General features: G+C 36.6%; 1 protein-coding gene across 1 annotated transcript in view; it reads left to right on the forward strand.

Annotated features, from left to right (window-relative positions):
• Nucleotides 1–14,019, forward strand: part of LOC136858403 (mitochondrial proton/calcium exchanger protein) — a 248,121-nt gene that overhangs the window by 210,421 nt on the left and 23,681 nt on the right. The gene's annotated exons all lie outside the window — the stretch shown is intronic.

Below are 14,019 nucleotides of genomic sequence, written 5' to 3' on the forward strand. Positions count from 1 at the left end.
TCCTCCTCCCTCACATGATATATTAGATGACGACAGAACTCTACTTCCCTTCTCTCCAGAGTATTGCACGAACTGTCAGACTGTGTCACATCGCTACTACACTAGGTCGCGCTCAAAGACAGACCATCTGGACAGCGCAGAATAAGCATCTTTTCCAAATAAGAACAAGAGGCAAGATGTCCTGATCAGGTGACCATTTTATAACAAAGGAGTCACCAAAGAACTTTACCTAACAGTCAACACAGCAATTTTTTTCATTATAACCTAAGAGTACCACATGTGCTTATTTTCCTAATGTTTTTTCATCTTAGTTTTTTTCTTTACAGCTGAAGATGACCACTAAGTGGTCGAAACATGTTCTGTAAGTGTTAATATATATTCAATTTTGCCTGAGGCATAAAATAAAGTATCGATTAGGTGGTTCTTTATATTATCTTCTTGATCACATGACATCACCACCAAAGCCGGTTTATGCATACAGCTTCATTCATACAGTTCATTCCTAACTTAGCCTTTATCTCCTCATTCCGAGTACTCTCTTGCTATTGTTCCCACCTGTTTGTACCAGCAATCATTCTCACTACTTTCATGTCTGTTACTTCTAACTTATGAATAAGATATCCTGATTCCACTCAGCTTTTGCTCCCGTAAAGCAAAGTTGGTCTGAAAACAGTCCTATGTAAAGATAGTTTTGTCTGGGAGCTGCCTTCCTTCTTACAGAATACTGTTGATTGCAACTGCGAGCTCACTGCATTAGCTTTACTCCCCCGGATTCAATCTCACTTACTCAAGTATTTAGGTTGTGTTCTCCCAGGAAAACACACAACCTAAATACTTGAAATTATCTACCTGTTCTAGCTTTGTATCACCAAAATGACATTCAGTTCTGTTGAATTTCTTACCTACTGACATCAATTTAGTCTTCGAAAGACTAATTTTCATAACATACTCATTGCACCTATTTTCAAGTTCCATGATATTCGACTGCAGGCTATCGGCACAATCTGCTATTAAGACCAAGTCGTCATCATAGGCCCGACTGGTTACTACATTTCCACCTAACTGAATCTCTCCCTGCCATTTTATACCTTTCAGCTGATGATCCATGTAAACTACGATCAGCGAAGGTGAAAGTTACAACCTTGTCTAACCCCTGTAAGTACCCTGAACCAAGAACTCATTTTACCATCAATTCTCACTGAAGCCCTATTTTCAACATAAATGCCTTTGATTGATTTTAATAATCTACCTTTTATTCCATAGTCCCCCAGTATGGCGAACATCTTTTCCCTTGGTACCCTGTCATATGCTTTCTCTAGATCTACAAAACATAAACACAACTGCCTATTCCTCTCGTAGCATTTTTCAGTTGCCTGGCGCATACTGAAAATCTGATTCTGACAGCCCCTCTGTGGTCTGAAACCACACTGGTTTTCATCCAACTTCCTCTCAACTACTGATCGCACCCTCCCTTCCAAGATGCCAGTGAATACTTTGCCTGGTATACTAATCAATGAGATACCTTGATAGTTGTTGCAATCCTTCCTGTTCCCTTGCTTATAGATAGGTGCAATTTGTCAGGTGGGTTTGCTTGTAACGAGCGATAATAGTGATTAATATGCCAGTCACCTTCCGAATAAGGTGGCCAACCCTCCTCTATATAACAAGACAGCAGAGTCAATCACGCGTAGCGGGCCGTACTGTGGGCAAACCCAGAAAGCAAAGTCGTGGTAGGTACATGGACATCGGAATGAACAGGGAAAATAAAATATCCCGTTTTCTTTTGGAAATAACCAAAGGGTAGACCATATGTACTTTCAAGTTATAAGAACAAGATAAAGGTAAAATGTTACAATTTTCTTTTTTGTGATCCTCAAAGAAGCAGAAATTTTGTACAAGATACAAGAGGAACAAGCCCATTCAGTGGGAATTCCAACTAATGTTTAAGCACAATAGTGATCCTGACTGGAATTGCCACAAAACTTTTTATTATTATTATTACCATGATCAATTTATTTTCCCACGATAGGAAATAACGTGCTTTGTGTCATACCAGAAAAGTGCACGAATAGATAAAAGATCAGAATCCCAAAGGAAGGTACATAATTTTGAGGGACAAACACTGATAATAATAATGCCTAGAGTACACATACGCGGTGAATAATATCTCAAAATTGTACAAAGATTATCGAGGAACGTCAAATATGGATCCTCACAATTCAGAAAAATAGAGTAACGGTGCACATCGCCCAATTAAAAGAAGGGGCCGAAGTAAAATAAACATTCATATACATAATTTTTTTTTGAAACGGCGACTAGGTCAGCACCAATGTTGACGAGAAAAGGTAAAACGACCAAAGTTAAAAGGAATTGGTGATTTGTGAGCCACAATCATAATTAGAATCTACTTAATCGTACAAAATCGGTATAAACAACATAACTAATTAATGTCAGATCTGTAACAAACATTATCAATTTCAAGCTTTTGGTCCTTCACTTCTTTCTTTAAGAATCAAAAAAATTAGGAAAAAAGGGGGTGGAAGAGGAAGGAGAAAGGATGACCAAGTCCGCGCTCTCATAGTTCCATACAGTTCCCACAAAATAGACACAACATTCCAATGATCTACAAGACACCCCTTGTCAAATTTCAATCATGTGTCCATAGCTGAAGATACTTCCGCAACACTTTGAAAGTTTTATAGAACTTTCAGGACTTGAAATAATTCTAAAATAGTAAGTCCATGTTTCAAAGAATATTGACTGAAATTGGAGTTTTGTATGCCAAGCCGGAAGGGCAAGACAATGGCTGAAATACAGTATTTAAAAGTTAGTCTGCATATCCTTTGCTCACCCATCTCGTTGTAGAAAACCAGTTCATAGAACATCAGGTGTAGAGACCAGCTGTACAAAGACAAATGAAGCCCTCCACACTAGAATCACCTCATATACCAACTTGCCACAAAGAAGATCAATGTGAGCTTATATAGGCAGAGAGAAGCGAGCACAGACCATGCGAGAAGGCAGGCGTAATACGTGGCGTGAGCAGAGGGAGGAGTAAGTGAAGAACCGGCCGGGCGAGTAGACGGACAGCTGATAAGAAGCGACACATAGCAGCAGGCGGCTCGTAGAATGCAGCAGCACGGGATGACGAAACAAGTAAGGTAGGCGAAGGAAAGTAGAGTCTCAAGTCCCACTATGTACCAGTGAGAGTACGTGACATGTACTCCCGTCTCCAGAGGTAATCCGAAAGATGGGTGCTCATAGAAGGTAAAAGATCCATGATGATCTTGCCGAGAGGCGCCTTCCTCGGAGCACGATGATGGTGGTCGTCGATTGTAGCAAGGAACGGAAACATGAAAAAGATTGAATGACAACAAAAGAAAATGTTAGGATAAAGGGATGGGAAGAGAAGGAGAGAGAGGAAAGAAGAAAAGAGAATGAAGAAATATGGTCAGGACCAAGTATAACAGTACAAAATACTAGTGGTTTCACACACACACAAAAAATGTAAGTCCCATGAAAAGTCCCAAATAAACCCAAAAGGGGGGATTATCATGGGGGAGCCAGGCATGAAAGTGATAGATGAAGGGAAAGGAGGTGAGTGAGCAAGGCAAAGACATATTCCGCAAACCAAAATGTCAGTGGGGCAAGTACCCTCAAATATAGACAAAAGAGAGGGAAGTAAAAAAGAGAATAAGTGGGGAAGAAAAAAAACTGTGTCAAGGACTAAGAGCGAGGGGCACAGAATCACCCTCCCCTCCCTCATCACAAAATTATTGAGAAAACTTATTCAAATGAGAAAAATGAGCATTTTTAATATCTTGAGGGTTAGAGACGGATTGTAAAAGAGCCATAGAACGGGAAGGGAAAGAAAGAATCCGAAATGGACCAAGCCATCGAGGAGAGAGCTTGGCAGAAATATTGTGAGAAGCAGAGCTAGTGGGATGATTCTTAAGCAACACGAGATCAAAACGCTTGAAGGTAGGGGCCCTAACACGAGAGTTACAAGTTTTTTTATGCAATTCTCTAGCCTGAAGCAGTTTTTGAAAGGCATCATTCAATTGAGATTGAGTAAGTAAATGAGGGGGGGTATCTAGCAAAGATAACAAGTTCCAAGTCAAAACCAATGGTGTGTGTAATTCACGACCGAGAAACAGCTTTGCAGGAGTATAAGATGTAGAGGTATTCTCTGTTTCATTAAGGGCAAGGACAAATAGGGGTAATTCCTTATCCCAAGATTTATGGCCGTGAGAATGAAAGATAGAGGAAGATTTCAAATTTTGATGGTATCGCTCAACGATATTTGCTTGGGGGGTGATAGGGTAAAATACGGATTCTTTTTATGCCATTAGAAAAAATTTAATCATAAAAGGTCTTTGATGTAAAAATAGTAGCGTTGTTGGAAATCAAAACTTTAGGAAGACCTCTTATGGGGAAAATTTGATTATGCAAAAGATTGATGATAATTTGAGAAGATATACTGCGTAACGGATGGACAATAAGGAATTTGGAGAAGCCATCAAGTAGAGTGAAAATATAGGAATTACATTGTGAGGACTTAACTAAGGGTCCTACAATGTCGATATAAAACTTTTTGGCAGGAAAGGTAGCCGGAGAAGCAGCATAAGTGCCAAAAGGTTGGTGATTAAGAGACTTATGCTTCTGACAAAACTCATAAGAACATTCCCAGATGTTAACATCTCTCCTCATACGAGGCCAAAAAATTGAGAAGCCAAGCGGGAATAGGTTTTTGCTATCCCAAAATGTCCCCCAACAGATGAATTATGAAAGTATTTGAAGACCATGGATTGTAAATCAGAAGGAAGAACCAGACGAGGCGTAGCCTTAGGAGTGAATTTGTTTACTCCGTCTAATGACGGAATATTTATTGTATTGAATTAGGAGGATACTCTCATTTTTCACCTTTGTAAAGTGAAAAGCGTCAATACGGAATGATTCTAATATCTTGTAATTGATTTTGTAGATGAAAGGGACCAGAATAACCAGGGGTAGAAAGATCTTTAATAATATGTTGACAATAAGAGTCACGATTTTGGTGATCTACACAAGACTGAAAGGAAAGGGGAAAATTCATCAGAGATGAAATGGGCGTAGCAGAGTTTACGGGAAGTTGATAAATTTCAGAATCATGGGAGGGTTAAACATCAAAAAGACGAGATAAGGCATCAGCAACTGAGTTTTGGAATCCAGAAACAAATTTTAACGTAAATTTAAAGCGAGAAAGGCGAAGTAACCACCGACCAGTTCGCCAAATTTTAGGGGCGTTATTGAGTAACCACAAAAGAGTCTGATTATCGGTACTAACCAAAAATTCACGATGGTCAAGGTACTCAGAAAAGTGTTCAGTGGATAAGATCAAAGCAAGAGCTTCCTTTCCATACACAGAGTATTTGCGTTCTACGGGGGATCGAATTCGGCTAAAGTAGGCGATTGGGAGTGTCTGACCATTAAATGTTTGTTGCAAGACCGCACCAATAGCAATATCCGAGGCATCAGTAGCCAGTTCAAATGTGAGATTAAAATCGGGAATCTGTAAGAGAGGGGCCTGAGATAATTTTGATTTCAGAGTGCAAAATGCGGTTTGTTGAGGCTCAGCCCAATGAAATTTTACACCTTTTTAAGAAGTGTAAAGGTTCAGCAATTTGTGAAAATTTAGGAATATATTTGCCATAAACACCGATCATGCCGAGGAAGGATCGAAGTTGTTTTAGATTCTTGGGTGGAGGTATTTTATGTATAGCTTGAGACTCTGTCGGGGTCAACAGCGACACCTTGGAGGGATTGACGGTCAACCCAACGGAACGTAAACGGGTTAGAACTTCGCAAACATGTTGGATGTGAGAAGAAAAATTGGGAGAATAAATCAAAATGTCATCAATAAAGGGGAGCAAAACTTGTATTTAATATCGGAAAACAAAGGGTCAACAAAACGTTGCATAATTTGTAAACCCAAGTTGAAACCAAACGGGACTTTGGTGAATTGATACAACCCATTTGGAGTAATGAAAGAGGTGTATCGAGAACTAATCTCATCAAGGGGTATCTGGTTATAGGCGGAATTAAAATCCAAAATAGCGAAAAATTTTGCATTAGAAAAATGTTGAAAAGCTGACTGTAGTTCAGGCATAGGATAGGCATCATATAGTATTCGGGAATTTAATTTTCGATAATCCACAATAAATCTTGATGAACCGTCAGGTTTATCAACAATAAAGGCGGGGGAGGCGTAATTGGATGATGAGGAAATGATAGTGTGATCAAGAAGCATCTTGTCAACCAATTGATTGAGAATTTTCATCCTTGGTGGGCTCAAAAAATATGGTGAGGAACTTTGAAAGTTTTATCGAATTTTCAGGACTTGAAATAATTCAAAAATAGTAAGTCCATGTTTCAAAGAATGTTGACTGAAATTTGAGTTTTCTATGCCTAGCCAGAAGGGCAAGACCAATGGCTGAAATACAGTATTTAAAAGTTAGTCTACATGTCCTTTGCTCACCCACCTCGTCGTAGAAAACCAGTTCATAGAACAGCAGATGTACAGACCAGCTGCACAAAGACACTAGAATCACCTCATATATCAACTTGCTATAAAGAAGATCAACGTGAGCTTATATAGGCAGAGAGAAGCGAGCACAGAACACGGCCAAGCGAGTAGACGGACAGCTGATAAGAAGCGACACATAGCAGCAGGCGGCTCGTAGAATGCAGCAGCACGGGATGACGAAACAAGTAAGGTAGGCGGAGGAAAGTAGAGTCTCAAATCCCACGATGTAGCAGTGAGGGTACGTGACAAATTACTGCTTTTGTGCAATCTGAAGGTACCTTACCAACACTACATGCTAATCTTACTACTCTATGAAGCCATTTCATCCCTGCCTTCCCTCTATCCTTCACCATTTCAGGTCTAATTTCATCTATTCTTGTTGCTTTATGAAAATGGAGTTTATTTACCACCCTTTCCACTTCCTCAAGCGTAATTTCACCAACATCATTTTCCTCCTCTCCATGAGCTTCGCTGTTCGCAACACCACCAGGAAGATTTCCTTTTACATTGAGAAGATGTTCAAAATATTCCCTCCACCTCTCCAGTGATTCCCTGTGATCTATTATGAGTTCACCTCAATTACTCAAAACACTGTTCATTTCATTTTTCCCTCCCTTCCTAAGATTCTTTATTACTGTCCAGAAGGGTTTCCCTGCTGCTTGACCTAGCCTTTCCAGGTTATTACCGAAATCTTCCCACAACTTCTTTTTGGATTTAACAACTATTTCTTTTGCTTTATTTCTTTCATCTACGTACAAATCCCTGTCTGCCTTGGCCCTTGTTTGGAGTCATTTCTGATAAGCCTTCTTCTTACGTTTACAAGCTGCTCTCACTTCATCGTTCCACCAAGATGTTCGCCTTTTCCCCATCTTTACACACAGTTGTTCGTAGGCATTCCCTTGCTGTTTCTACTACAGCATCCCTGTATGCCACCCATTCTTTTTCTATATCCTGAACCTTCATACTGTCTACTGTTTGAAACTTCTCACTAATCATATCCATGTACTTCTGTCTAATTTCCTCATCCTGGAGATTTTCTACCCTTATTCGTTTGGAGACAGATTTCACTTTCTCTACCCTAGGCCTAGAGATACTTAATTTACTACAGATCAGATAGTGGTCTGTATCATTGAAAAATCCCCGCAAAACTCGTACATTCCTAACAGATTTCCTGAATTCAAAGTCGGTTAAGATACAGTCTATTACGGATCTGGTACCCCTAGACTCCCATGTGTAGCGGTGAATAGTCTTATGCTTGAAGAATGTATTCGTAACTGCTAAACCCATACTAGCACAGAAGTCCAGCAAACGCTTCCCATTCCCGTTAGCTTCCATATCATCCCCACATTTACCAATCACCCTTTTGTATCCTTCAGTTCTATTTCCAACTCTTGCATTGAAATCGCCCATTAGCACTATTCTATCCTCGCTGTTGACCTTGACCACGATGTCACTCACTGCTTCATAAAACTTGTCAACTTCATCCTCATCTGCACCCTCACATGGTGAATACAGTGAGACAATTCTCATCCTAATTCCTTCAACTGCCAAATCAACCCACATCATTCGCTCATTTTCGTGCCTAACAGAAACTTTGTTGCGTGCAGTGGTATTCCTGACAAACAGCCCTACCCCATATTCTGCTCTTCCCTTTCTAACACTCGTCGAGTTCACTTTATAATCTCTTATCTCTTCCTCGTTATCTCCTCTTATCCATGTATCGCTTACTCCTAGCACATCCAGATGCATCCTCTTTGCTGACTCAGCCAGTTCTACTTTCTTTCTTCCATAAACCCCATTAATATTGATAGCTCCCCATCAAATTCCATTTTGTTCACCAAGTTGTTTTCAGGGAGTCCCTCGCCTGTCAAATGGGAGTGGGACTCCGTTACTCCAATAGGTCCGAGGCTTGCTTAAAATGTTCTGAGCTAGGTAAATTCATGAAGCAGGATGCTACCCTACTTACACATAGTCCAAGTGAAGATCTTTCCTCTAACGGGTTATGGACCACCAGTGGATTGTATAGTCCTAGCCGCCTGAGCACAAGGAGGGCCATGACTCAGAATGTATCCGAGATGCCCTCTCCCATTCCATAGCAACCGGTATCCCGACTCTCAGGACCACTTACTAGGCCACTCAGCCGTTGCCCATGGTTCACGAACTAGGACGTGACTACAGTAACCCATACCATGAACAAGAACTAAAAATTCTTAAAACATTACACAAAGGCCCAATACTTGATATACCAGATAATTTTTCATACATTTAGATCAATATTTTAACTCTAATTACAACCAAAATGAAATATGTGAAAAATCCAACATTCTTTTTGACCTTTTTAATATTATTCTTAAAATTTTTAATTTAATCAATCTAAATTCAATATTCCATTCTATTCATTCCACCTCTCCTCAGCATTTACCCCCACTCCCTCGTTTTTCAGCTCCACCTTACGTTTTTCCCCTTCATTCATAACACCTTTCATTTTAACTATATATTTATTCAACTTTTAAACTGTAGTATTTTTTTCTTTTTTTCGTGTCTTCTGCTTCCAAGTACGTTAGTTTACTAATATGTCCAACACTTGGTTACATAAGACGAGCCACATTTTGGCTTATTTCCATTCTTTCTTTCAATATTTTACATCCCTTAAATTTCATTATTATTTCCTACATTTTTCTAATTTTATTTATTTTTCCTTTCTTTTATATCAGCATTAGATGAGAATTCATTCCACCATTTTAATACAAAGTATATATCATTTTTAACTTCAGGTGCCTTTTCACTTTGATTTTTTTTTTTTTTTTGTGGATACCTTCAACATTTTTTACATTGTTTTCTTTATACACAACTATATAGAATTTCCTTTCCACTGCAATAATATATTTGTTCAACTCACATTTTACTAAGGCAATACTTTGCGTACATGCTCAATTTTACATCTCATCAAGATTATGAATGATTTTAAAGTGTATCTTACCGAGCTCGATAGCTGCAGTCGCTTAAGTGCGGCCAGTATCCAGTATTCGGGAGATAGTAGGTTCGAACCCCACTGTCGGCAGCCCTGAAAATGGTTTTCCGTGGTTTCCCATTTTCACACCAGGCAAATGCTGGGGCTGTACCTTAATTAAGATACAGCCGCTTCCTTCCCACTCCTAGCCCTTCCCTGTCCCATCATCACCATAAGACCTATCTGTGTCGTGCGACGTAAAGGAAGTACCAAAAAAAAAAATATATCTTTGCTTCGTAGTGATAAGAAGAATATCATAAGACTTCTTCTCCTCTACTACAACAACACTGTGCATATATACCTATTTCCACATCTCACCAAGACTGTGAATTTTGAATTGTATCTACATTCTTGAATACTATGAAGAATATTGTAAGACTTCTTCTCATATATTCTTACAGCTAAGTGAACTAATTTCTTACAACAAATGTGTTTTCAGGAAATTCTATAAACAATTTTTCATTGTGTCAAACTTATGTGTTTTAAGACCATCTTTAAAACAGCTGTATTTCAAATACTTCATTCTACGCACATAAATGCTGAAGATGGCTTTTAAATAAGTCAAACTTGTCCCATTAAATATTTAATAAACACTATTTAATTTGTATTGAAAAGGTGGAATAACTCACTTATTGTTTTACTTGGATTAATCAAAGTTCAATACGCACCCATAAAATGAAATTTATTTCTGTAGGTGATAAAGCTTACCAGGCAAACCATAAAGCCTTTCTTTATTTAAGCTTAAAAATAAACATCACTAAATTAGGAAAAGAAATTGATTTCCTTAAACAATGTATTTCTTTAAACCTAACTCCTAATTTTCTTAAAGGCAGTATGGGAAAACATTGCTTTTCACCTCAAACTTGGAAAACCCATATCAAAACTAATAAAATATGGCTAAGAGATGAAAGTAAATTCTTATACAAGAAAAATTCTTTTCTAAATCTTAAATTATATGAGACTCATCTTGAAGTAACCAGTTGTTGTCCGATGCTGAATGGAATCTTTTCCGATCCCACATTGATGATAAATTACTTAATGAACTAAACAAAAAACAGCAAATTTTAGAAAGAAAACTTAATTCCCTAAAATATTCCAATTATCACAACAAATTCAAATCAACCAGTACACCCCTAAACACCTATGAACAATTTCATCCACCAGTCATCAGTTTATCCAACGTACAATTAAATGATATTGAAAATTCAATTTTAGCTAAAGGCCTTAAACATAATTGGCCCAACTTTAATGTACTCAACATTGCCACTACTTTCATCACAGAATCTGAATTAGCCATTAATAAAGCCACTATTGACATACAAGATGAATTAAGAATAGCATTTTTTTTTTCTCATAAAATTTCAAAAGTGTTTTCCGTTGAACCTCATTTATTTGCTCTTAAGAAGGAAATTAAAGACAATAATTTTGTTATCACCAAAGCTGACAAGGGTAATACTACCGTTATAATGGATAAAACTGATTACATAAATCTGATACTTTCTTTTCCATAGTAAAAAAAAATCCAACCCAGAAAATTCAGAGATTACTAAAACAAACCTTAAAGAACACCCCTTTCCTTCTCACAGATTAAGAGAAAAATAAAGTAATAAGCATGAATCCAAGTCTCCCTACTGCTAAAGCTCTTCCAAAAATACATAAAACTAATGTACCCATTTGTCCTATAATTAATTTTAGGCAAAATCCTTTATAAATTTCACAATTTATTCAAAAAATTCTCAGAAAGAATTATCACTTTATGTCCAACAAATCCATCAAAAACACTTCAGATCTAATTAATAAATTAAGTCATTTCAATATCCGACATCATCACTCACTTCACTTTGTTTGATATCATTAATATGTACCCTAGTATACAAATATCCAATCTCTACCCCATTAACGAAAATAATTTAAATCAACACAGTCATTTAAGTAAATTAGAAATCAAAGATTTCATTTCGGTTTGGAAATTAGTTCTGGATAACAGTTTCTTCACCTTTGATAATATCATCTATAAACAAAAAGGTTTGGCCATGGGCCCACCCGCTTCAGGCATACTAGCTGATCTTTACCTAGATTTCATAGAACACAACAAGATAGAAAATAACCAAAATTTTAACTATCCTCTTTTGGGTTAGATAATTATAACAATTATGTCCTAGTTATTTTCGATGAGAAAATATCTAGTGCCGAGTCCACTCTTCTAAATCTTAATAATATAGACCCCCCCACATTAAATTTACACTGGAATCCTAACTAGAACAAAAAAATTAACTATTTAGACCTAACCATCACTAGAAACCCAACCGCTTTAGGTTATAAAATCTTCAGAAAACCTACTCGAACTATTTCCACAATCCATTGATTCAACTCACCCTATAACCCACAAACGGGCCACTTACAATCGTTTAGTTCATAGAGCTTCAACTATTCCTATGTCCAGACAAGATCTAAAAAGTGAATTAAATACCATTCGTTTCATCGCTAAATCAAACAGATACAACAATTTTTTCATTGATAGAATAATTAATAAGTATGGACATCACCCTTCATATACTTTAATAAAGTATGAACCTAACACCTCAACGATTTCAACCTTTACTTTTAACAAGGGCATTTACAAAATCACTAACACCTTTAAAAAAATAGAATATAAATATAGCATTCAAAACTAATAATAAGAATTCAGACATCTTATACAAGTCCACTTCTATTAATAAATTTAATTGTTTCTCTAAATCAGATTCAAATGTCATGATTGCAATTTTTCTTATACCGGACAAACAGGAAGAAACTTCATCACTAGATACTCTGAACATAAGAATGCCATTAAATACAATAAATTTTCGGCTGTAGGTCAGCGTACGCGTGACTATAACCATAATTTCACCGATATTCAACAAGACCTAAAAATTCTTAAAACATTACACAAAGGCCCAATACTTGATATAACAGATAATTTTTTCATACATTTAGATCAATATTTTAACTCTAATTACAACCAAAATGAAATATGTGAAAAAACCAACATTCTTTTTGACCTTTTATCATTCTTAAATATTTTAATCTAACCGATGTAAATTCAATCTTCCATTCTATTCATTCCACCTCTCCTCAGCATTTATCCCCATTCCCCCCCCCCATTCATAACCCCTTTCATTATAACTGTATATTTATTCAACTTTTAGACTTTAGTATTTTTCTTTTTTCATGTCTTTTGCTTCCAAGTACGTTAGTTTACTAATATGTCCAACACTTGGTTACGTAAGATGAGCCACATTTTGGCTTATTTCCTTTCTTTCTTTCTTTCTTTCTTTCTTTCTTTCTTTCTTTCTTTCAATATTTTACATCCCTTAAATTTCATTAATATTTCCTACATTTTTCTAATTTTATTTATTTTCCTTGCTTTTATCTCAGCATTAGATGAGAATTCATTCCACCAATTTAATACAAAGAATATAACATTTTTAACTTAATTCATATCTTCAAGTGCCTTTTCACTTTGATTTTTTAAAGTCATTAATCTCCATAGATACCTTCAGCATTTTTTACATTGTTTTCTTTATACACAACTATATAGAATTTCCTTTCCACTGCAATAATATATTTGTTCAACTCACATTTTACTAAGGCAATAGTTTGCATAAATGCTCATTTCTACATCTCATCAAGATTATGAATTATTTTAAAGTGTATCTACACTTCGTAGTGATAAGAAGAATATGATAAGACTTCTCTACTACAACACTATGCACATATGCCCATTTCCACATCTCATCAAGACTGTGAATTTTGAATTGTATCTACATTCTTGAATACTACGAAGACTGTTTTAAGACTTCTTCTTCTCGTATATTCCTACAGCTAAGTGAACTCATTTCTTACAACAAATGTGTTTTCAGGAAATTTTATAAACAATTTTTCATTGTGTCAAACTTATATGTTTTAAGACCATCTTTAAAACAACTGTGTTTCACATACTTTGTTCTACACGCGATATGGCTGAAGATGACCTTTAAATAAGTTGCAACTAGTCCCATTAAATGCTTATTTAATAATATAGACCCCCCCCCCCCACATTAAATTTACACTTGAATCCGAGCTAGAACAAAAAATTAACTATTTAGACTTAACCATCACTACAAACCCAACCTCTTTAGGTTATAAAATCTTAAGAAAACGTACACGTACTCGAACTATTTCCACAATCCAATGGTTCAACTCACCCTATAACCCACAAACGGGCCACTTTAGTACAGTAATTACCTGTACAGTAATTCCCTGGAATCTATAATGAGTTCATCTGATTTACTCAAAACTGAAGACAACTCTTGTTTCCCCTCCCTTTCTAAGATTCTTTATTATTCTAATATCTTATTATTTATTATTCTAATATCTTGTAATTCTTTATTACTGTCTAGAAAGGTTTCCCTGCTACCTGTTA

Source organism: Anabrus simplex, chromosome 1 (genome assembly GCF_040414725.1).
Source record: "Anabrus simplex isolate iqAnaSimp1 chromosome 1, ASM4041472v1, whole genome shotgun sequence".
Classification (NCBI taxonomy): Eukaryota; Metazoa; Arthropoda; class Insecta; order Orthoptera; family Tettigoniidae; genus Anabrus; species Anabrus simplex.